At 41.7% G+C, this 24992-nt stretch overlaps 1 long non-coding RNA gene across 1 annotated transcript in view; it reads left to right on the top strand.

The window, feature by feature from the left end:
• Positions 1–21812, top strand: part of LOC136866340 (uncharacterized) — a 604033-nt gene extending 582221 nt beyond the window's left edge. Inside the window, exon 4 of the long non-coding RNA XR_010859530.2 lies at positions 21696–21812. This is a non-coding gene — a long non-coding RNA (uncharacterized lncRNA). The remainder of the gene's footprint in view (positions 1–21695) is intronic.
• Positions 21813–24992: the final 3180 nt, after the last annotated feature.

Genomic DNA, 24992 nt, shown 5'->3' with positions numbered 1-24992 from the left:
CTTTGAGATGAGGTGCTGGTGCAATGTGGAAAAAATAAACTGGGTACAGAAAATTATCGATACATGTGTGCTAGATCGAGTTAGGGAGTAACGGAAGCTGATCAACCAGATCTAGAGGAGATCATCGCGGCTGGGGCACAGACTGTGATATGGTGGCCGGATGATCGATGTACTATAGGGTAAAATACCTAGTAAACGCTCTTGTGGAAGGCGAAGTCAAGGCTTTCTTCAGTGGTCAATCAAATCATTCACTACTGATCTGCATTTAGGGCAGTCGTCCAGGTGACAGATTCCCTATCTGTTGATTTCCTAGCCTTTTCTTAAATGATTGCAAAGAAATTGGAAATTTAAAGTACATCTCCCTTGGTAAGTTATTCCAATCCCTAACTCCCCTTCCTATAAACGAATATGTGCCTCAATTTGTCCTCTTGAATTCCAACTTTATCTTCATATTGTGATATTTCCTACTTTTAAAGACACCACCCAAACTTATTCGTCTACTGATGTCCTCCCACGCCATCTCTCCACCGACAGCTCGGAACATACCACTTAGTCGAGCAGCTCGTCTCCTTTCTCCCAAGTCTTCCCAGACCAAACTTTGCAACATTTTTGTAACGCTACTCTTTTGTCGGAAATCACCCAGAACAAATCGAGCTGCTTTTCTTTGCATTTTTTCCAGTTACTGAATCAAGTAATCCTGGTAAGGGTCCCATACACTGGAAACATACTCTAGTTTGGGTCTCACCAGAGACAAATATGCTCTCTCCTTTACATCCTTACTACAACCCCTAAATACTCCCATAACCATGTGCAGAGATCTGTACCCTTTATTTACAATCACATTTATGTGATTACCCCAATCTTTCCTTATATTAATACCTAGGTATTTACAATGATCCCCAAAGGGAACTTTCACCCCATCAACGCAATAATTAAAACTGAGAGGGATTTTTCTATTTGTGAAACAACCTGACTTTTATCCCCGTTTATCATCATACCATTGCCTACTGTCCATCTCACAACATTATCGAGGTCATTTTGCAGTTGCTCACAATCTTGTAACTTATTTATTACTTTGTGCAGAATAACATCATGTGCGAAAAGTCTTATCCCTGATTCAACTTCTTTACACATATCATTGATATATATAAGAAAACATAAAGGTCCAATAATACTGCCTTGAGGAATTCCCCTCTTAATTTTTATAGAAACAGATAAAGCTTCACCTACTCTAATTCTCTGAGTTCTGTTTTCTAGAAATATAGCAGCCCATTCAGTCACTCTTCTGTCAAGTCCAATTGCACTCATTTTTGCCAGTAGTCTCCCATGGTCTACCCTATCAAATGCCTTAGACAGGTCAATCGCGATACAGTCCAATTGACCTCCTGAATCCAGGATATCTGCTATATCTTGCTGGAATCCTACAAGTTGGGCTTCAGTGGAATAACCTTTCCTAAACCCAAACTGCCTTCTATCAATCCCGTTATTCATTTTGCAAACATGTCTAATATAATCAGAAAGAATGCTTTCTCAAAGCTTACATGCAATGCATGTCAAACTGAGTGGCCTGTAATTTTCAGCTTTATGTCTATCACCCTTTCCTTTATATACAGGGGCTACTATAGCAACTCTCCATTCATCTGGTAAAGTTCCTTCATGCAAACAATAATCAAATAAGTACTTCAGATATGGTACTATATCCCAACACATTGTCTTTAGTATAGGCCTATCCCCCGAAACCTTATCAATTCCAGCTGCTTTTCTAGTTTTCAACTTTTGTATCTTACTGTAAATGTCATTGCTGTCATAGGTAAATTTTAATACTTCTTTAGTATTAGTCACCTCCTCTATTTGGACATTATCCTTGTAACCAACAATCTTTACATACTGCTGGCTGAATACTTCTGCCTTTTGAAGATTCTCGCATACACACTCCCCTTGTGCATTAGTGATTCCTGGAATGTCCTTCTTGGAACCTGTTTCTGCCTTAAAATACCTATACATACTCTTCCATTTTTTCACTGAAATTAGCATCGCCACCAATTATGCTTGCCATCATGTTATCCTTAGCTGACTTCTTTGCTAGATTCAATTTCCTAGTAAGTTCCTTCAATTTCTCCCTTCTTCCATAACCATTTCTAACTCTATTTCTAGGATAGATTCACTTGAAGGAGACCCGCGGAAGTGACAAACCAGTCGCAAGACTGAATAGACATGATGAAATAACTAGCGCCATGTATCACTAAACATCACTAAACATGACTAAACGATTACTCTTCCTAGTTGCGCAGGTCATACATTATTCATTCATTTAAATGAGAACAACGCCAGACTCGAATAGTCTCATATGATTGTCAAACCCATCTTGTAAACTCCAATTCCCAAAACTCATTGCATGGAGATATCGTCCCCTTTTCCCCAGGAGTTAACCTATTACTCAGTTTCTGATGTAACTTGAATGACCCGTAGGGCCTAGAAGAATTGAAGGTGTGGTTTCTAAATCCTTCGATGGAGAATAATAATCATTATTAATAATGCTATCGTAATTAATACTAAATAAAGTTAAGTTACACTAACACAATCAAAATCTGTTATAATTGAAATAAAATGTCATTTCAGTGAGATATACATAGTTACACGATAGTAACAATATTGTAAAAACATGATCAATGAAAGGCTAGGACCGCAAAGTTCACTCGCATCCTGCTGTAACTTATGACGCTCTTGTAAATGGCACTGTGGTTTGTATTCCTCTGACGTCGTCTGATAAGCTGTTGCATTCTCGTGCGACAGATACAGAAAATGAGTTTTTTTATGTGGCAGTTCGTTGGTGATGAATGACGAGCAGGTTTGATGTCTGAGTCTTTGCATCTCTCTCATGAACATTCGAAAAGTAATGGAAACGCGAAGAAAGGTAAGATGGGGAAGATATCCTCCTCAGTCCGTATGTAGCACATGCTCTACATGTGGTTTTGTCTACTTACAATAAAACAAAATAATTTAAGGAAAAAAGTAATAATGGTAGGAAAGTCAACTCTGAGTCCTGATGTAGCATATATGCTACAAAACAACTTGGTGAAACACACTAATTTTCTATGGTGAATTTTTAAAAATTATTTGAGCAAAATATAACGCATTGAATGCATCAACAGGTTCTGGACTGAAGAGGATATAGTAAGAAGTAGGTGGGGAAGAAAAAAAGTTTGATTTTTCCGACAAACATGTAGTCGCTGCCACTCTAGGAAATATGTCGACACATGGTCATATTTTCTTAAATTGCATGCATATCTCACACGTGCATTCTAAGTGTGCTGCAGCCTTAGGTACAATTCTGGCCTAACATCATTGAAAACAGCATCACAGTAATCAAAATGAGGCATTGCAAGAGCTTCAAATATTTTTTTTTCAGTTATTGGAAATACAACGAATGTAGAACTGACGAAACGTTTTGGCAGATATGTATGAAATGTGCAGACCAAGTCATGCTTTCGTCCATGATATGGCTGAGATTCTTCACTTATGATTCAAAAGGAAGTTAAGGATTACTCTGGGCAGCGGACGTTTACTTATAGTTGTCATTTGATTTTGATGGTCAAGGAGGATTTCTTGTGAGTTTTCAGAGTTAAATTTCAGGGCGTGCGCAACAGACCAGTCACTAAAACCCTGTAAGTCTGTAATAAGTCGATATTTCCGTGAAGGTCACGTACTGTAGAGTCTGTGTAGAGTGAATGTCGTCAGCCTACATATGGTATTTGCAGTGTCTTAGATTCCATAAAATGTAATTCACAAAGAGTGCTAAAATAAGAGGTCCGAGTACAGAGCCTTGAGGAAATCCTCTGTTATGTGGCACTATGTGGAAATGAGTTCATTATTACCTTTCACACACTGTTGACGCGCGTGAAAATAGGAATGCATCCAGGCAATCGTACTCTGAGAGAAATGTAGAGCCTTCAGTTTTACAATATGAGTAGAATAGCGCTCTCGGAGGCTATAGATCTGCACCGTGCGTGTTTGCTACGACAACCCTCGTGAACTGCGGCACATTCGTTCATAATTTGTAGCTAAGAAAGGTATGCTGATCGACAATTGTACGCAAAAGCTTCTGACCGAAAAGGAGCTGTTTGCCTTCGTTCTCAGGCTGGAGTGCTTGCAGTTTGCACACAAATAGGCACGTTACATTCTTATACTGTTCGTAGCTCGTATGAAATTGCCTTATTAAGCTTCTGAGACACTTTTTTCATTCATCTTTATACTTGTGCTGTACTGTACGTTTGAGGAAGATTCTTACGTATGTTTCGGCCTCATTATTTTGTACTTTCTAAAACAAATTCTACCTTCTGCAAAGTCATAAAGCAACATTCTTCCTGCAAAGGAAAACGCAAAGAAAGACCACTAATGATACTAGGAACGAAAAAGGGATTCCATCATCAACTTCAAGTTCATTATTCGAGATTCCTTTCGTGTGTTACTGCGCAGATGTATCTTTATAATTTAACTCTTCCAGCTCTTCTTTGTATTAAAGTATTTAAAGCAGGGAAGGGAGGTCATGAAAAATAAAATACCATCAAAAGTGGTGTTTGTGAACCTCCAGCATCATTTATTTCCTGAGTGTGGAAGAGCAACCCTCAGGATAACTACAGTAAATCGTCGATTTCTTAGTTCAAGCCAGTCGAACGATCCGTGAACTAGAACGCTAATTATTCAACCACGGATCCAGAGAATGAGGTGGTGGTGGTTCTATTTTTAAGGGAAAATACATACAGATTATCACCCCCTCACAGATATTGTGAATAAAATACAATGAATGAATAAAACACAAATGTAAGAAAAGAAATAGGACTTTTGCTGAAATAATTCATTTAATAAAGTTATTAAAATTATAATCATATTTTTCTTCTTCCGGTCGTAGGTTGCCTAAATGATGAAGCTTACAAAATAAGTTACTGGAATGATAAACTTTTGCAATAAAGAGAAGCGAAGTGGAAATATAATGTGAAATATTTTAGCTTAGGACTTTGCTGCGGGTGAGTATATCTCCAAAAATATTATCACATAGGAGGTTTTGTCCTGGCAACGACGATATGCTCACATGGTTAACGAGAGGGCATCATAATTCAAATCCTTCACATAGCTCGGACAACTTCTTAGTTTTTGTTCTCCTGACCCCAACCCCGACCAGAAGTAATTCATTACTCCAATGAATTCATTCTTGATAGTAGGGTATGGTGGCATTGTATGTCTAGCATGTCTCCATCTGAACCTCAGCTAGTTGGTGCTCTTCTTGAATGACCTTTCTGTTCTTGATGTATCATCTAGGATACTTTGGATCATTCCATTCTCTCCAAGAAGTAGGAGTGTGAAGCATTTTGAACCTGTGCTGTCAGCACTAGATAGTAAGAATATTGATGAATAATAAATCGTGCGGTAGAGGCGATAAATTTCCAGTTCTAAATTTAAATAAATTGGCTGTAAACTTAATCATATCGCAACAATGCCTTTTTAAAAATTAATTCTAAGTATATTGGACCTTCATATCTTAGATCATAAGGAGGTACAATGGAAATATCACTATGATATTGAATTCTTGATGAACTTGATCTAGATACAGAAGTACATAGAGTTAATGCGAATAAATGTACATATAAGTATAGCCCAATCGATCGACAAAGTGTGAACCCATTCCCTTCGTACGTAGCTTACCTTTTCAACAGCATGTTATATTCTCTCAGGCTATGATTGACACAATAGATTCTGTACCATTAAGTAGGAAAAATATCTCAGATTTCCTTTGAGGACTGAGGAAGTTAACCTAGATTCTACGCGCTCTCCTTGCATGTAGGCTACAGCATGGAGGAAAACAAACAGTACTAAAATTAAAAACTTGCACTGAACATCTAACGGTACTGAATGTCGCCAGAAATTTGCAACTGCGGCGACAATGGATGCAACAATATGGAGATGCAGCGCAACCGCGAAGATTTCGCTTAATTTTGTGAATTATTAATTTCCCGCGGAATTCCCCCACTCGTTGAATCTCACTCCCACCCCGCAGATTCCCACATATGGCGCTTGCTGAAACAATCCGTTTTCTGGTCAGATGACTGAATATTCCCCTATTACGAAGAAAATGTCATTTGTTATGTCCTTGCAGCAACCTGTGTTTACCAACATGTTCGACAATCTACTGGACCACTGTGCGCAATACGTGAGACGTAAGGGTACACATTTTGAACATATGCTGTACCAACACAGTTAGATGTCCGGCCCTGCGGTGTAGGGGGCAACGCGTCCGCCTGTCACACGGTGGCCCCGAGTTCGATTCCCGGCTGGTTCAGGGGTTTTAATTGTAAATGATTAATATCCATGACCTGGGGACTGGGTGTTTGTGTCGTCCTTAACGTTCCTTTCCTCAAATTCAACACTCCACACTTCTTCCATTCCACTTACACGAAGGCTAAAAATCTCTATAGGTCGACGCCCCGAACAAATAGCATTTATTAGTATTTTTAAACCAGTTAGATTCGTGCTGTCGTCGGTATCTTGCATGTTATATGATGAGTGACCAAAAGTCACGGGAAGGGGTGTCCCCTGAGCTTTGCGGCTAGCTGCGGTGAAACTCAGCAGTCTGTCACATGCACCAGTGTCGTGAAGATGGCAACACGTCGCGAATTAACCGACTTTGAACGTGGGATGATCATCGGCGCATGGGTCATAGCCATTGCGGAGATTACTCGCGAATTCGGGTTTCCGAGGTCAACAGTTTCGAGGGTGGATCTTCAACGTCGTAGAGAGAATGTTTCCACCCGCGTAAACCGCCGCACTGGAAGACCACAGATGTTTAACGAACAGACATCACGTCGTCTCCGCAGAACCGTACTGGGCGCTCGACGGGCTACTGTGAGTCAGATCACCGCCCAGTTCAATGTTAGAAGTCAGGAACCCATTTCTACCAGGACTGTAAGCAGACAACTGCACCGCATAGGCTTCACCAGCCGATGACCAACCCGTCTCCCTTTGTTGATACCTCGACACAGAGCTCAATGACGTGCATGGGCCCTCGGACATCGGCAATAGATCATGGAACAGTGGCGGCGTGTGGTATGGTCCGATGAATCCCGGTTCCGCTTGTATCGAGCTGATGGACGCGTGAGAGTGTGGCGTATGTCCCATGAAGCTATGGATCCTGCGTGTCAACAAGGTTGTGTCTAGGCGGAAGGTGGCTCAGTTCTGGTCTGGGTGGTGTTCTCGTGATCGCAATTAGGCCCCATTGTCCGGCTGTAGGGAGCACTGACATGCCTTTCTGGCCTTAGAGTACCCTGATGGAGATGCCATGTTTCAACAGGACAGTGCTTCATGTGGTGGCACGCAGGTGGTTGGAGGAGCACTCCAGTGAAGTTACGACCATGGATTGGCCCTCCAGATCCCCCGATCTTAATCCAGTCGAGCATTTATGGGATGCTGTCAATTCCGGATGTACTCTCCATGAACCCCACACTAACTACTCAAGACCAATATTGTGGGTAGCAGTGCAAGTTACTTAGGTCCAGATCCCTCTAGAACGATTCCAACACTTTATAGAGTCGACGCCTCGCCGTATTGCTGCCGTATTGAGGGCTCGCGGAGGAGCAACTCCTTATTAGCATCACATTCAGTGTCTTCTCGTGACTTTTGGCCACTCAGTGTAATGACGTATTGTGATCTTAGAACATGTTTCTAGTTCCAGTGCTGTTTGCTTTGCCGCATACCGTTATTTCGATTTTGTTTCCACTTAAGAAACATCTCCCATGAGCTGTCTTAGTATTAATTTTTTCAGAGTATCCCTTTGTGTTGACCTTCACGAGTATCTTGATTATATCAAAAAATTAATTATTCCACATTGCTCAGTTCTAGTCATACGACGTAGTTGGATATCTGCCGAGTGTTTCTCTGATCGCACAGTGAGGCTTTAGTAAACGAAATAATTAATATTATTGGTTTTACGTCCCACTAACTCCTTTTACATTTTTAGATGTTTACAATTATCTCTACCGCCTATACCAAAAACATTTTTAAATCTTCGAAAGGACTTAACGGTAGCATAGTGTAGTATTTATTCTGAGCGAAGGAACCAAAACGTAAAATGTAAAACTCTGAACGCGCCAATAAATCAACGGACATGAGGCTGGCGTATTTCAGTATCTTCAAGTGCCCCTGTACTGAACCGGAATCAAACCCGACAACTTCAGCTCAGCCCACGGGAATTAAGGATATTCATTGTCTTTTAAGATGAACAAACTGAAAATGTGACCACTCTCTGGATTAGAAAGTGAATATCTCGCTCCCCAGACAGGTGTGTTAACCGAGTGCGGTACGGCAGTCAGCACTCAAACACACCATTGCCTACGAGATACAGTATACATGTAAACAAGGTATGCAATCAGCTACTTGGTGTTGAAATGATTGTCCAGAGACATCTGCTGAAAAAGGACTGTCTTACTAGGAAAGCACATCCCGATGTTTAGAATTCTCTCTACCGGCCATACCGAGCTCGATAGCTGCAGTCGCTTAAGTGCGGCCAGTATCCAGTAGTCGGGAAATAGTGGGTTCGAGCCCCACTATCGGCAGCCCTGAAGACTGTTTTCCGTGGTTTCCCATTTTCACACCAGGCAAATGCCGAGGCTGTACCTTAATTAAGGCCACGGCCGCTTCCTTCCAATTCCTAGGCCTTACCTATCCCATTGTCGTCATAAGACATATCTGTGTCGGTGCGACGTAAAGAAAAAAAATCTGCCGGCCATATTAGAAACGTTTTTAATTCTTCGAAAGGACTTAACGAGAATAGCATATTGTAAAGTAATCCTTATTCTGAGCAAAGGAACTAAAACGTAACCGCCCTCAGAACTTCGGTCTCTCATTTTATGTTATTATGCTAAATATGTATTGTTACGCATAAAACACAGTATACTTGATCTAATAAATGTAGGCTGACCCAATTAGCACACACTCAGTTATACTTGAAAATGAATTACAGCAGTTCGCTAATTAGTGGTTATTTACAAAGTATTTCATCCTCACAGCACGTCTTCAGCCCGGCAGTCTTTACTTTAAACGGACGACCATTTCGTAATCTTGATTGATAGACGTCTGCTTTAAATCTGCTACACAGGCACCAGTCGCTTCGCTCAACAGTTCCGTGTAGTTGGATTCAAATACAAAGAGTTCGCCTAATTCTGTGAATTATTATTGATTGTCACGCAGCCTGGCTGTACGCTTGGCTCGACTCCAGACAAGGCGGATAACTCGAATAATCAACACAGTTACCTGACAATCAACGTAACTGCTCCACACACACTGAACTCCCAACACGTATCACTCAACAATAACACAGCACGATCAACGACAGCGACAACTCTCCAACAGTCCACTACGACGACATTTTCTCAACACTTTGACACTGACTCTCACTATCCTCTTCGCGACTAGCCTGGAATTTCGAAAGTGGCCAACGGGGTTTCAAACACACATGTCTCCCGAGTACAGAGAGAAAAGCCGCAAGTGGTCGTGCTGCAGCGCACTGAGCTAACCTGTTCGTTTACTGTATATTCTTATAAAACCCATATATTATTTTAATAAATGTAAAAAACGAGTATTCATTTCTTTCGCAAACTCGATATCACTTTTCGGTAAGTGTTTATTCGAAGTGTTTATTGTTTGTCACTCGACTGTCCCGCTTTGTGGCAGTGTGCTGGAGTGACTTTTGGTATAATAAACCTGGCCATTGCTCACCCAGGAACTCCGTAATTGTACGAAATTCCAGGCTCTACTGAAAGCCACTTAAATGATCCAGTTACTGGCCAACCAAATGGAAAAATAAGCCCATACCCTAATTTGAACCTATGGAGTTGAGTCAATAAAATTACTATTGGACGCTATAACTGTAAAATCAATAAACACTCAATTTGATAAAAACCTCTCCATTAAAGAATTGTAGATATTTGATCTGGCCAAATGGTTTCAACGGAAAGCCCTAGCATTCCTCGTCTATACGCTGTTTCACCACTGTATGCTCATTAGTTTTTATTCAAACTAGTTGTCTTATGTAGGAATAACAGTATTTGTATACAAGATTATTTTTCATAAGTAGCTGTTGAACCCATCTTTGAGAGACTAGTTTTTATGCAATTGCAGCGATAATGCCATCAATTGGAGATGAGTGGCAGACGGAGAGAGAGCACATCTTGATTAACAACAGTCAGGGTAATGCGACAAAATATTGGAGGAAATCTCGTATGTTATGCTGAGAAGGGATATACCTCCGTAATTATTGCGGTCAGATTTTTGGCCCTTCTTGTGTATTCGGCAGATCAGTGCTAGTTTCAAGTTTTTAGGCATATCTTGTCCGTTAGGTGCTTTATATATTGATGCAATAGGCCTCCATCCTTTACCTTGCCACAATTCCATCTTCTCGAATTGCCTTTTTTTCCTTCAGCCTATTGATAAATTTCTTCATATCATTATAGCAGTCACCATTGATTAGCATTTAGGGCAGTCGCCCAGGTGGCATATTCTCGATGTTTGCCTAGCCTTTTCTCAAATAGTTTCAATATTCCTACAAAGATTATTTGCCCCAATTTGTCCTCTTGAATTTCAACTTTATCTTCAAATCGTGATCTTTCCTACTTTTAGAAACAACACTCAGATTCAGTCGTCTACTACTGTCATTCCACTTCATCTCTCCACTGACAACTCGGAACATCCGCTTAGTGGAGCAGGTAGTCTCCCTTCTTCCAAATCTTCCCAGCCCAAACTTGACGACAGTTCCATAACGCCACTCCTTTGTCGTAAATCACCCAGAATAAATCGAGCTGCATTTCTTTAGATATTGTACCCTTTAGGTCCATATTGAGGGATACCTACCTTTCTTACCTATCAGCAAAGTTCATGAGATCTGTCTCTTGGGTCGTATCGGGTTCTTCGTCACTTGCTGAGGTAAAGGTATGGTTCAGTAATTCTAATCTATCTACTGGAATGAAAGGTCTATTTAAAAGATTCCTATTTATTCAGGAAAATTCTGAAGCAATCTGTCAATGGTATCATAGAAGTCAACTGTGTCCACTGGACACCACAATCATTTTTACATAATGGTCAGAACACTGGTGTGAGACTTTAACGTAACTGCTTGACGGGCATTCATACTAGAAACCATTGTCTCAATTATTAATCATTTAAGAAAGGAAAGTCTGGAAATCCTTAAATTCGGCTTCCATGTGAGACCACATGTACCATCATAGTGATTCGTTATGGTCCAGCCCTCGTAACACGAAATCTGGACTCTGGGTATAATTAAGGCCGTCCAATCGGTGTGTGTCACACAGTGGTTCTACGGCATGGACCCTTAATTGAATCGATGTGACCTGCGTCTATGTCATGGACCGACATCTAATCTTCTAAGTTACTCTAAAGTCATTGTGGATGATGACCTCAAGGAAAGGATGCTACAATGGCATATGGCCCTAATCTAAGTCACTGAGGTTGATGACCCCCTGACCATCCAAGTTTCTAGGCTGAAGGCTAAACACAATTAAGTTACGTCGGTTGATGACCAAAGTTCCACTTTACTATCCCCAGCACATTCACTGCTCAATCAATCAAAGTTCAATACTTACAACAATAGCAATGCTCACAAACTTTGTGGCAGTAAAATCCATTTCCTTCGGATATGTCCCTTTAATCGTTACTTTATTTTTTAATATTCCCCAGAAAAAACAATCTAAAATTTCCAGAATGCACCTCCAAGTTATTCGCTTGATTAAAGTTATTTCAAAATGCGGTTTCACTGAACTTAATAATTAAATAAATTTAAATGATTTAACGAAATGTTAAAAATCAGTAAATTTTATCTCCGCGGACTCTGGTTTCTTCACAAATTCCTACGCAGCTGCGATGTGAATTCAATATTGCGATGTTTATCTGGCTGGAAAAGAATTGTTACATAATTCATGTCCAGTTATATATCTTGTCTTGTGATCTCGCACTTTTAAAATCTAATCTAGTCCTAACCGTTATTAACACTTGGATATCCTAATAATCTACGTACAAACCAAACAACTCGCCATATAATTACGATGTCATATCTCGTCATTACCATAATGAATTTTGCACACCCCTCACAGACAAACCGATCATCACGACCATCGCTCTATATTTTGGACAACCCTGAATTTGGTTACTCTGTTCCTTATACTCCAAGTTCGTGGTTTCAAATGTTCATTACGTCCCCAATTACAGTATTTCACAATACTCAGATAATTACCGGCTATGAATTTCAACTAAATCCAGCATTTTAACGTTTTTCCTGGCCGAGAGTTACAGTACAATCTCAATTCCACTCCTCTCCCGTTATCACAGCTGAGGCCTCTCGCCCCCCGAGCTCACTTGGCAGTTACATGAAACACCTGGTTTATTCACAGTTGACTGGCTTCTCAAAATGCTCTCTTTAAACTCTGCCGACAAATTTAAACAAATACGATGTTCTAACCAACAAAATGCACAGATTAAGCTTCAAGATGCCCACACTAATTATACGCATCACCAATTAATACCGCCATGGATTTCTATGAATTTCTTTCCATTCCCAACATTATAATGACAGGACTCTAACCTGATTCGCACATCTCATCTCAACTCATATAAAACGTTCCTCGGGCCTCCATGTCCCGGCTTCAATGACAGGTCCAACCTGATCCACAAATCTCATATCAACAAACTAACCTCTGTTTCCCAGCTCCACAATTATCATCGACAGAGAACTGGAATAAAATCCTCACTAGAAATCCCGACGTCTAATGTCGCACAATGCATTAATCATGAATAACTTCGCATAACTGATATCGTATTTAATAACTTGATTTTTACGAGAAATGACTGAAACATTCTACTAGATCTTTTTATTGTCAGTCAGACACAGTTTAAAATGGGCAAAAAAACGTTTCTCTCCGTGACCAAATTCATCACCCTAGGTTCTCACCCGACAGCGCTCTTCCACTCGATTGAAAATGAGTAACCATGGATTATTATTAACGTCAAATTGCAGACAGAAAAATTTTACGTCGAATGAACATCTTAATTTGGCATCACAAAATATAGGCAGAACACTTCACACGGATGACGATCTACATTGGACGTGATATCACTTCGGAACCCTATTCAATAACTTTTTACAACATTATACGGCACTCGCAAGACTTCAAAATTTTATCCAAGTGGAAAATAAAACAAATGACTCTTTTAGTCGTACTCTCACATTTACAAAACTTAGTAGGGTGACCACTGCGTCGTATATCCCCATTCAAATACACTTTTAGAGATCACGAGACAAGATATAAGAGGTAGTAAGATGGAAAGTCACCTACCTCATGTCGTCACGCCAGTGTTCGTCATAGGGCTCACCTGCGACTCTGGCATTTTATTTAGCCATTTTTACATTCATGGCTTCACACTTCATTATAAATTTTCTTCAGGTTTCCTGGAATAAAGCATAAAAAAAGAAAATACCCTTCACTTGTTTTCTGGGCGCACACGATGGACTATAATTATTTCCGCACACGGATTACTTAATCACATTAGAATTTATTCAGTACTTTGACCGTCCTATCTGGTACAATTATTTCACTCGAGAAAACTATCTCCTCATGGAGTCAAGACTTAGCCGCAATGGCTAAAATCTGCAGTTGAACTCAGTCTACTTTCGTTGGTTTGATTTCGCAGAGCAGCTCAACAATTTTTCGTCCGCTTTGTATCACAAATGCCGGAGAAGGAGACTTCGTCATGGCGTCCCTTCATATTTATAGCAGTTACCCCCTCTCTTCGGATCTCTCCCTTTGCCGCCAAGAAAATTTCTATAAATTTTCTGACTTACCTTAACTGTAATTTCAAGAGTTTTGAAAGTGACTACATGCTTGCTACATTTCTGGCGGTAGTGTTCATGGACATTTAAAATTTTTTACGGGTTCGATTTGTGAGATGATTGACCTCCCTTTGATAGGCACTATATTTTTTGACTTGGCTTGGTTCACGCCATGTACACGCGCTTTGAAATAGTTCACAAAAATGACTTGAGATTCTTCCGCCGTTGACACGTGTGGCTGACGTCACGTACCCCAGAGCGTGGGACCGAAGGTAATCACCTCCTCGTCACGTATCAAATCCATGCTATCAAGAATTCAACTTTTAAGTGATTGTCGATTTATGCATAATGTTCTTAGGGCACAAAGATCATGGGTTCAATATATTTCATATTTCGAATCACATAATCCTGGTGAGCTAGAGTGATTACTTATATATCTCTTCTTCATCACCCCTTGGCAAAATTCATCATGTAAAAATGTTTGAGACACAAATGATCGCAAATCGTAGTTTATATCGATATCAGGCTTTGTATGGAACAAAGATGTCTGGGGATATTTGGAAATTCGTCCTGGGTTGGTGAATGGCGGACGCTTAGTCATCTATACAGTAGGCTTTGTCAGTGCTGATTGATTAGCGGTGGCCCTATGTAACAGTATCGAACACTTCCACAGCGGGGCGGTGGTGGTTGAGCGGGTGGGGGGGTTAAGGTTTCTCGTGCCAGTGCGGTTATGCGCTCTTTCCCCGGACATGTTAAGATGGATAAGAATAATAATTTATACGGTTCGTTTTTATTGAGTAACTAGCATGTTAGCCTCTCTCCGACAGTCGAAATTACTACATAAAGAATAATTGGAACTTTGAAATGAACACGTTAATGTATATTATTGTTGTTAGATGTCGGTGTCTGTATGCCCAAGCCATAATAATAACAACATTTCTTCCATTCTTATGCTAAAACATGCCGTCGATTTTGCTACGTGGTGACATTCTCTTCTCGCTGAATGAGAGGCAATTTATCGCAAGCGATTCAAACATGCGAAAGCCACCTCGCCCAAATCAATTTCTACTTATGAAGTACCTATAACGAAACATCCACACTTAAAATTTGGTAAGTAGATATTACTCTCCAAACTCAGTGGTAACAGTTCTATCTCGTGCGTATAGATGGAGAAATGTAGCATACTGATGATTCATATACTCCACTAAAAATGATATTCTTCACAAAACAGTTCAGATATGAGTACCATCGTCATTGAAATCTCTGGTGTCGACTTCAATCGGTTTCTTTTCATTTGGCTTTACGTCGCATCGACACATACAGGTCTTATGCCGACGATGGGATAGTAAAGGCCTAGGAGCGGAAAGGAAGCAGCCGTGGCCTTAATTAATGTACAGCTCCAGCATTTGTCTGGTGTGAAAATAGGAAACCGCGGAAAACCATCTTCAGGGCTGCTGACGCTGGGGTTCGAACCCACGATCTCCGGAATGCAACCTCACGGCTGCACGCCGCTAACCGCAACGCCAACTCGTTCGGTAAAATTTCAGTCTTCCAAACGTTCTCAGTATCGCCGAGGAAGGGGACAGAATTCAGGAATGGTCGTTCGAACGCATGCCGACAGATCGAACTGTGTGCGTCAGCATGGCGCATATGAAAATTAATTTTCTTTAAAAAGTACAGAAATCGTGATCTTGAAAGTTTAATTGTATTTGTCGTTTAAATGAGACATGAATGCCGATATCTGTTGCCAATTTCGACTGAACCGTTTTCGTGTGTTTTTGAACTCCTCATTATTATTTAATACTATTCCTGTCCGTAAACAAGGTTGGAATTTTAAAAAAAAGTATGCTCGCGAACAATTTTTATTGGCATGAAGAGGGCTCCAGGTCGTAGAGGGTAGATTTTCCCGGTTTCCGGATATTGGGACTCTACAATACTCAGCATTCACCATACAATGAGAAATACTGTTAAAGGGTTAAAGATAGATTTATCCCTTACAAATGTGTACCAAGAAGGCCTGTGCTTACCAAGAGCATAAGTTGTGAGGTTTCGTGTGTTAATAGTGAGTAAATTGTGTTCGAAATTGTTTCAAGTCGTGTGTGCCCTAAACAATAAGCGATCGTCGCCATTCTGGAAATTTGATCGTAAACCTTATCTACAGAGGGATGTGGTGGGTACTTCTAATAGCCTATCTAAATCGTGCTTAAATGACTACAGATTATCTGTATACTTGTGTATTATTTGAACACACGGTAGGGAATCAACTATTCCGGCTCGTTGGTCGAATGGTCAGCGTGTCGGCATTCGGTTCAGAGTCTCCCGGGTTCGACTCCCGAACGGGCCGGGAATTTTAACCACATCTGGTTAATTCGTCTGACTCAGGGACTGCTTGCGTGTGTTCGTCTTAATACACATGTTCATCTATAGTACTCGGCACGTATGGTTCTAAACTGAAAAAGCAAATATCGCGGCCCTATTCTCCTTTTTTTAATGGCTCATCACATATTGAAAAATCGAGACGTAGCCATCAACAAACTAACCTCAATGTAAGCATCAATAATGGAGGTTTCCTTACCTAGGTAAGTGAAAAATCAAGATATTCATGATTAAGTCGTTTTTCATGCTTAGTGAGGAATTAAGAAATCAACACACTCTCTCATCCTCATTCGATTTAATATTATTTATTTCTGCCTTTATTTTGATATCATCATCATCATCATCATCTGTTTACCCTCCAGGTTCGGCTTTTTCCTCGGACTCAGCGAGGGATCCCACCTCTACCGCCTCAAGGGCAGTGTCCTAGAGCTTCAGACTCTTGGTCGGGGGATACAACTGGGGAGTATGACCAGTACCTCGCCCAGGCGGCCTCACCTGCTATGGTGAACAGGGGCCTTGTAGGGGGATGGGAAGATTGGAAGGGATAGACAAGGAAGAGGGAAGGAAGCGGCCGTGGCCTTAAGTTAGGTACCATCCCGGCATTCGCCTGGAGGAGAAGTGGGAAACCACGGAAAACCACTTCGAGAATGGCTGAGGTGGGAATCGAACCCACCTCTACTCAGTTGACCTCCCGAGGCTGAGTGGACCCCGTTCCAGCCCTAGTACCACTTTTCAAATTTTCGTGGCCGAGCCGGGAATCGAACCCGGACCTCCGGGGGTGGCAGCTAATCACGCTAACCACTACACCACAGAGGCGGACTTTATTTTGGTATACGTGTTACTAATAACCGTATTCTTCCGGCGTTTTCCTGGTTTAAATAATTCACCTCCCTTCTTGAAATTTGCTATTACTTGCCGGACTGAAGTAAAACCGCGCTGTAATAATACACACAAGCAAATACACTGACTGACAGAGCAAATGCAACACCAAGAAGGAGTGGTTCGAAAGGGATGAAAGTTGGGGAAAAAACCGGGACGGCACGGACGAATAATTGATGTTTATTTCAAACCGATATGCAGGTTACACAGTGCGCACGGCATCGACTCAGTAGGATGTAGGACTATCGCGAGCGGCGATGCACGCAGAAACACGTCGAGGTACAGAGTCAATAAGAGTGCGGATGGTGTCCTGAGGGATGGTTCTCCATTCTCTGTCTGTCAACCATTTGCCACAGTTGGTCGTCCGTACGAGGCTGGGGCAGAGTTTGCAAACGGCGTCCAATGAGATCCCACACGTGTTCGATTGGTGAGAGATCCGGAGAGTACGCTGGCCACGGAAGCATCTGTACACCTCGTAGAGCCTGTTGGGAGATGCGAGCAGTGTGTGGGTGGGTGACGTGGAATCATACGCAATAGCGCCCCAAACCATCCAAACCATGATGCCGCGTTGTCTAGCGGTAGGGCGCTCCACAGTTACTGCCGGATTTGACCTTTCTCCACGCCGACGCCACACTCGTCTGCGGTGACTATCACTGACAGAACAGAAGCGTGACTCATCGGAGAACACGACGTTCCGCCATTTCCTCATCCAAGTCGCTCTAGCCCGGCACCATGCCAGGCGTGCACGTCTATGCTGTGGAGTCAATGGTAGTCTTCTGAGCGGACGCCGGGAGTGCAGGCCTCCTTCAACCAATCGACGGGAAATTGTTCTGGTCGATATTGGAACAGCCAGGATGTCTTGCACATGCTGAAGAATGGCGGTTGACGTGGCGTGCGGGGCTGCCACCGCTTGGCGGCGGATGCGCCGATCCTCGCGTGCTGACGTCACTCGGGCTGCGCCTGGCCCCGTCGCACGTGCCACATGTCCCTGCGCCAACCATCTTCGCCACAGGCGCTGCGCCGTGGACACATCCCTATGGGTATCGGCTGCGATTTGACGAAGCGACCAACCTGCCCTTCTCAGCCGGATCACCATACCCCTCGTAAAGTCGTCTGTCTGCTGGAAATGCCTCCGTTGACGGCGGCCTGGCATTCTTAGCTATACACGTGTCCTGTGGCACACGACAACACGTTCTACAATGACTGTCGGCTGAGAAATCACGGTACGAAGTGGGCCATTCGCCAACGCCGTGTCCCATTTATCGTTCGCTACGTGCGCAGCACAGCGGCGCATTTCACATCATGAACATACCTCAGTGACGTCAGTCTACCCTGCAATTGGCATAAAGTTCTGACCACTCCTTCTTGGTGTTGCATTTGCTCTGTCAGTCAGTGTATATTGCCTTAAGTCAAACAGAATACACAAAGGTTAAGTCTGCAAACCGTACCCAAGTCGAGACAAGACAAGGTTAAGTTAAGTTGTCAAGTTGATAACGAAATTTCCTTCCATTTGAACTGAATTGAACTGGGCGAGTTGGCCGTGCGGTTAGAGTTGCGCAGCTGTGAGCTTGCATTCAGGAGATAGTGGGTTCGAACCCCTCTGTCGGCAGCCCTGAAGATGTTTTCCGTGGTTTCCCATTTTCACACCAGGCAAATTCTGGGGCTTTACCTTAATTAAGGCCACGGCCGCTTCCTTCCCATTCCTAAGCCTTTCTTATCCCATCGTCGCTAAAAGACGTCTCTGTGTCGCAGCGACGTAAAGAAAGAAAAAAAATGAATTGATCTTTATAGAGGAGGTAACAATGCTGTTCTTTTCGGAGGAGTTATTGCAGATTTTTCTTGCTTCCTATACATCCTAACTGAGTTCCATACATAAGAATCGGTCGAAATAAGACCATATTAATAAAATGCTGCGTTCATCATTTAATATCAACTACGTTATTAAATGCACTACTCGAGCATACCACAATTCTAACCTGGTATTATCCGCATAGATATACAATCCTACAGAAAAAGAAAATATGCTTTACTTATACCCGCAAATGTAATAGTAGTGAATTTTCGCAACACGGCAGTTGCAGTACCTTTAATCTCGCAAGTTATATAAAGAAAGGTCATGACTACATAGTGCCAACCTGTAAGATGAACAGTAACTGTAAGACATATCGGCAGGTAGGGTCCCTAAACTGTATGGTTAGTGACACTGAATCGAACCGAACAGTAAGAAAATAACTATAAATCACTAACTTCTGTATCAACAGGGAGTAAAGAGTAAGGTGGTACCCCTGGTGTATGTGCTTTAATGGAAGAGACTATACATACAGCACACATCACACTACACACCACAAGCAATAGTGACATGCATACAAGGACGCTTTCATTCTCTGTCTTGAAGGGGTGGGGCGTCCGACTCGATGGCTGAATGGTCAGCGTACTGGCCTTCGGTTCAGAGGGCCCCGGGTTTGATTCCCGGCCGGGTCGGGGATTTTAACCTTCATTGGTTAATTCCAGTGGCCCGGGGGCTGGGTGTTTGTGCTGTCCCCAACATCCGTGAAACTCACACACGACATATAACACTATCCTCCACCACAATAACACGCAGTTACCTACTCATGGCAGATGCTGCCCACCCTCATCGGAGGGTCTGCCTTACAAGGGCTGCACTCGGCTAGAAATAGCCACACGAATTTTTTTTAGGGGTGGGGCGAGCCACCTAGTGGGCAATACTCTCTCTCTGACCAGGTAGTAGTGAATACATCCCTGCACACAGGGGTGGCGTAAGGAAAGTCATCCGGCGATAAAACTGGGCGAAATCCGTATATTTGCCGACCCTAGGTAATTGAAAAAAAGCAGGAATAATCATGAAAAAGGGAATCAGCGTGTACTGGTTATTATTATTATTATTATTATTATTATTATTATTATTATTATTATTATTATTATTATTATTATTATTATTATTCACGAATGAAGAGATGCTGAATCCAATATGTTAAATGAGAACGATTTGCTGAAGTTTGACCAGAAGAAGAGATAGAATGATAGGATACATCTTAGCACACCCCAAACTCGTTCATAGGTTTTTGAGGGAAGTGTAGGTGGTAAGAACGGTAGAGGTAGACCAAGGTGTGAATATGACAAACAGATTGGAGTAGATGCAGGATGCAGTAGTTAAGTAGAAATTGAAAGGTTAGCACAGGATAGGGTGCATTGAGAGCTGCATCAAACCAGTCTGTGGATTGATGACCCAAATAACACCACCATTTCAATTAGCGTTGAGTGATAACTATTTGTGAATTGAAACAGTACATGGATCAAAATCTGTGCAAGCTATGGAACAGCGCATGGAAGTTAATTTTTAAATCAGTCGACTCGATTCTGAAATGCAGCGCAACCGTTTAACTGTCGCGTCATGTGTATTATGTTCCTTCTTATGAATATCTCTCTATGGGCCTATATCAAAGTAAAATGACTTCTTCCCGTCTTTCTGGCTTTCGAAAAGGCATCACGTCTAAACCGCTGGTGTAGTTTTATAAAATTATAGACGAGCATTTTCAGAAGGAACTATCACATGAATAACTAAGTTTTATTTCAAAATATTGAATTGAAAACATATTATTCGGAAATATATTTTCAAAAAATCGCATAACAGCTTAAACTGGGACAGTGTTTGTTTCTTTCTCATTCAGTCAAGCTAAAAGTATACAACGAATTGAGCTGAAAATTGTTATGGTTATATCTCATATCTGTTCAGTGAGTAACTGTTTCAAAATAGCGACCTGTAATATGTGGTTATGGAGCCTCCGTGGCTCAGGCGGTAGCTCGCCGGCCTCTCACCGCTGGGTTTCGTGGTTCAAATCCCGATCACTCCATGTGAGATTTGTGCTGGACAAAGCTGAGGTGGGACAGGTTTTTCTCCGTATACTCCGGTTTTCCCTGTCATATTTCATTCCAGCAACACTCTCCAATATCATTTCATCTGTCAGTCATTAATAATATTGCCCCAGAGGAGTGCGACAGGCTTGGGCAGCTGGCACAATTCCTATCCTCGCCGCTAGATGGGGCTTCATTCATTCATTCATTCCGTTCCTGGCCCGGTCGAATGACTGGAAGCAGGCTGTAGATTTTCATTTTCAGTATGGGGATATGAACTTACGCATGTTTTATTCGCTAGAAACCAAAGTATTGAGCAAATGATTGGTCCTATAAGAAAATGAAGCCGAGTTTGTGGACTAAAAATTCAGTTTTCCAAAAAGAGTTCATATGAATTTCCTTTGTGACTAATAGTTCTCCAGTAAATTACGTGTTACTTGTTAAAGCACGTGTTTTAGAACACTTACACCGATTGAGCGATTACTCTGGCTGTACTGCCGCCACCCGATGACAGTGCTGGTGCAGTTGTAGAAGTCTAACCGATCAACGACGAGTACAGCGCCTTATCGAACTATAATAGCTCTAACTCTTTATCTATAGAAGTGGGCATTCTTTGAAGTGTATTACCTTGTTTGTAGATATGTGCTGATGTCAACAGCATTTCCTGTTTTTTCTGTTGCAGGTAAGCAGTAGTGGTTGCGCGGGATGTTGTGTGGCGAGATAGTCAGTCGATCTTCGCCTCTCAGTCTGCAGTTGAGTTTGGCAGATACTCGAAGTCCCTACTTCACACTCCTAGCACTTTGTCAAGGAATGGCCGCGCTTACAGCCAACGCTGGCGTCGATGACGACGACATATTCTTAGGTAAGTAGCTTATATCTTGTAGAAAGATATAGGGAAAGTAGCTCTCACACTTTCCTCGCTTCTCCCGTTCATAAGCACAGACCACTTCGTAGACAGCAATTCAACGCCTAAAGGGGAGATGGACCGGCCTAACGGACTAGCTACGTTATTCAGTTGCTTTGGCGGTCACCTCCAACTTACTTACTGAATCCTAGCAGAATATTTTGCCATATACGAGTGTTCAAATGTGATGATGATCTTTGTTGTTTAAAGGGGTCTAACAGCTAGGTCATCGGCCAGTCTTTAAATGTGCGAGACTCCGGTCAGTAGAGTCATTGATTCGTGAAAGAACACATCCACAGAGAGAAATAGCTTCGCTGTACGGGTCATAGAAGCGAATGTCATCAAACCTGAAGATGGTTCCTGTAGTATTCCATTTTTACACCTGTCTCATGCAGGAGTTATACCTTAATTGACACTATGACCTCTACCTTCCCAGTTCTACCACGTCGTCGTGAAAAACGTATCCGCGTTAGTGCAACGTTAAACAAGTAGCAAAAGAAACACATGATTATTTTTATTATTATTATCATTATTTTATTATTATTATTATTATTATTATTATTATTATTATTATTATTATTATTATTATTATTATTATTATTATTGATGCCCTAACGATATAATTTACCAAATGTAGGTGTGGCAAATGGGACAAAAACGCGAACAAATCAGTACCTTATTACGGTACAGTATAAGGTTCATGTCTGCATTTAAGAATCTTAGTAAATCAGGTATCAATTCGACAGCAGTATCTAATATTAGTTCCCAGTCTTTAATCTAGGGGCATTGACTGTAGCATTCTACTGAGGCACAACCAACCTGGAAGCTATCTGATATAGGAGACACCGGACCCGGTCAAGAAGACCTAAATATACAGCTGAAGATACCGTCACGCTAACCAAGTAGAGCTCCAGTGTCTCCAGACATGAACCAGGAAGTCTACGAACGCTAAAAAGTTGTTTATTATTATTATTATTATTATTATTATTATTATTATTATTATTATTATTATTATTATTATTATTATTATTATTATTATTCCCCTGAATGCTCGGCTTAACGAGCAGTGCCGCAACCTTTGATTCGGAGAATCCTGATTAATTCCTCTGCGAGTGGGTGTTTGTCTTAAGATGCACCTCTTCATTTACACACAACATATAACCCTACCAAACACCACAGAAACTTGCAGTATTCCATATAGGGTTGGGTCAGGAAGGGCATTCGGCCGTAGAACAACACCAAGGCACCATATGCGAACCAGTTCGCACCCCCTACGCCATCAAGGTGTTGGAAAACGGCAGAGGAAGATTATTATTATTATTATTATTATTATTATTATTATTATTATTATTAATTGCGGTTTAGTATCTTCTTTGTTCAATAACCATACCTACTTACCGAGCGAGTGGCTGCGTGGTTTCTGTCACATAGCTGTGAGCTCGCATTCGGGAGATAGTGGGTTCGAACCCCCCTGTCGACAGCCCTGAAGGTGGTTTTGCGTGTTTTCCCATTTTCACACCAGGCAAATGCTGGGGCTGTACCTTAATTAAGGGTACGGTCGCTTCCTTTCCTATCTCATTGTCGACATAGGCTTAAGACCTGTCTGTGTCGTGCGACGTATTCCCGAGCAGGAATTGAAAGACTTAGAAGTTCCCTTCGCGGTCAGAGAACATAACCACAGGGGTGTAATTTGAGCCCAGTAGATCCTCAGCAAGGTGCAGGAAATGGAACAGAAGGGAGAGTAGGGTTCTCATCAGTAGTGCTACTTGACAAGAAAGGCAGAAAGAAGGGAGGATGGAGAATCCCCACAAAGTGTTCTACGACAAGTGGATCACAGGCAATGGGTGGTTGTTTCTGCTCGAATATCCGACAATTGTATTAAGGTTCGACGGTAAAAAGAAAAATCTGTTGTTCTTTTAATTCCCAAGCATTAGACTGAATTCAAACAAAAAACAAAATTCCAAATAACCCTTATCATCATGCTCTGGGCATGATGCCTACTCGAGAGGGCCTTTGTTGCTAGGAAGGTAGCGAGCGAACAAGCAAGCAAAACCATCTTCATACAGACCATGAAGCCTCTTGAAGGTGTGGAGAGTAAAGGCTTTCACTATCTGTAACTTCGGCACTATGTGGGATAGAGTGATTAGTCACATGCCCGTCCACATTTGCCCCCAGGAATTAACCTGTTATTCATTTCGGGTGTAGCTTGAGTGAATCTCTTGGTCATGTGCTGTTCCAAAAGTCAGAATCTCGTTCTTTACTTGCTGAAGTGGTTTCGAACCCACGTCCTTCCGAATGAACCGAGCACACCTTTACCGCTCCTGGTGGTACATATCTCATCCTGTCTGTAACCAATGATGAGAATTTCGCTTGGTAGGCCTATATATGCTATTAATCACTGACCAATTGTAACAATTTGTAAAACTTATCTCACGTCTTATCTTATGACTGATCAGCGTGAAAATTTCGTTCGCTATGTGTATTATAAGCAGACCAGTCTCATCTGGTTTACATCTCAATGGTGAAAATTTCGCTCGGTGTGTAACCTATACCATAAGCAGACCAATAACCTAAATCACATCCTAACCTATCACTAACCAATTGTGAAAATTTGTAATCGCACCAATAATATATCTCATATATTATCATTTCATTGACGAGAGGGAAAGTTTCACTCGGTAAGTATATTGTAAGCAGACCAGTAATCTATCTCACATCTTAACCTTTCTTTGACTTATGATGGAAATTTCGCTCGGTAGGTATATAATAAGCAGACGATAATCACTAACTCCGCTCACATTTAAGTAGTTTTAATCAGATGCATGATCTGGGATAAAACCGCCTCTATGGAACAGAGACAGGTAGTTTAACTCATAGTCCCACGTTCATAAGTTAAATCTCCATAGTTGGAGCCGAATTTTGAAGGACAGGAACGCATTTTGGCACACCAAGCCATAATCATCTGTATGTTAACGCTTGTTCTGGCACACTCTAGGTCCACTCGACTTAATTAACTCAATATTAGAAACCGTCCACTACATGATCGCTTCGTTCCTAGATATTAGCACAACTGGA

Source organism: Anabrus simplex, chromosome 3, assembly GCF_040414725.1.
Source record: "Anabrus simplex isolate iqAnaSimp1 chromosome 3, ASM4041472v1, whole genome shotgun sequence".
Lineage (NCBI taxonomy): Eukaryota > Metazoa > Arthropoda > Insecta > Orthoptera > Tettigoniidae > Anabrus > Anabrus simplex.
The sequence above is the reverse complement of the archived record's forward strand: the minus strand, read 5'-3'. Positions and strand labels throughout refer to the sequence as shown.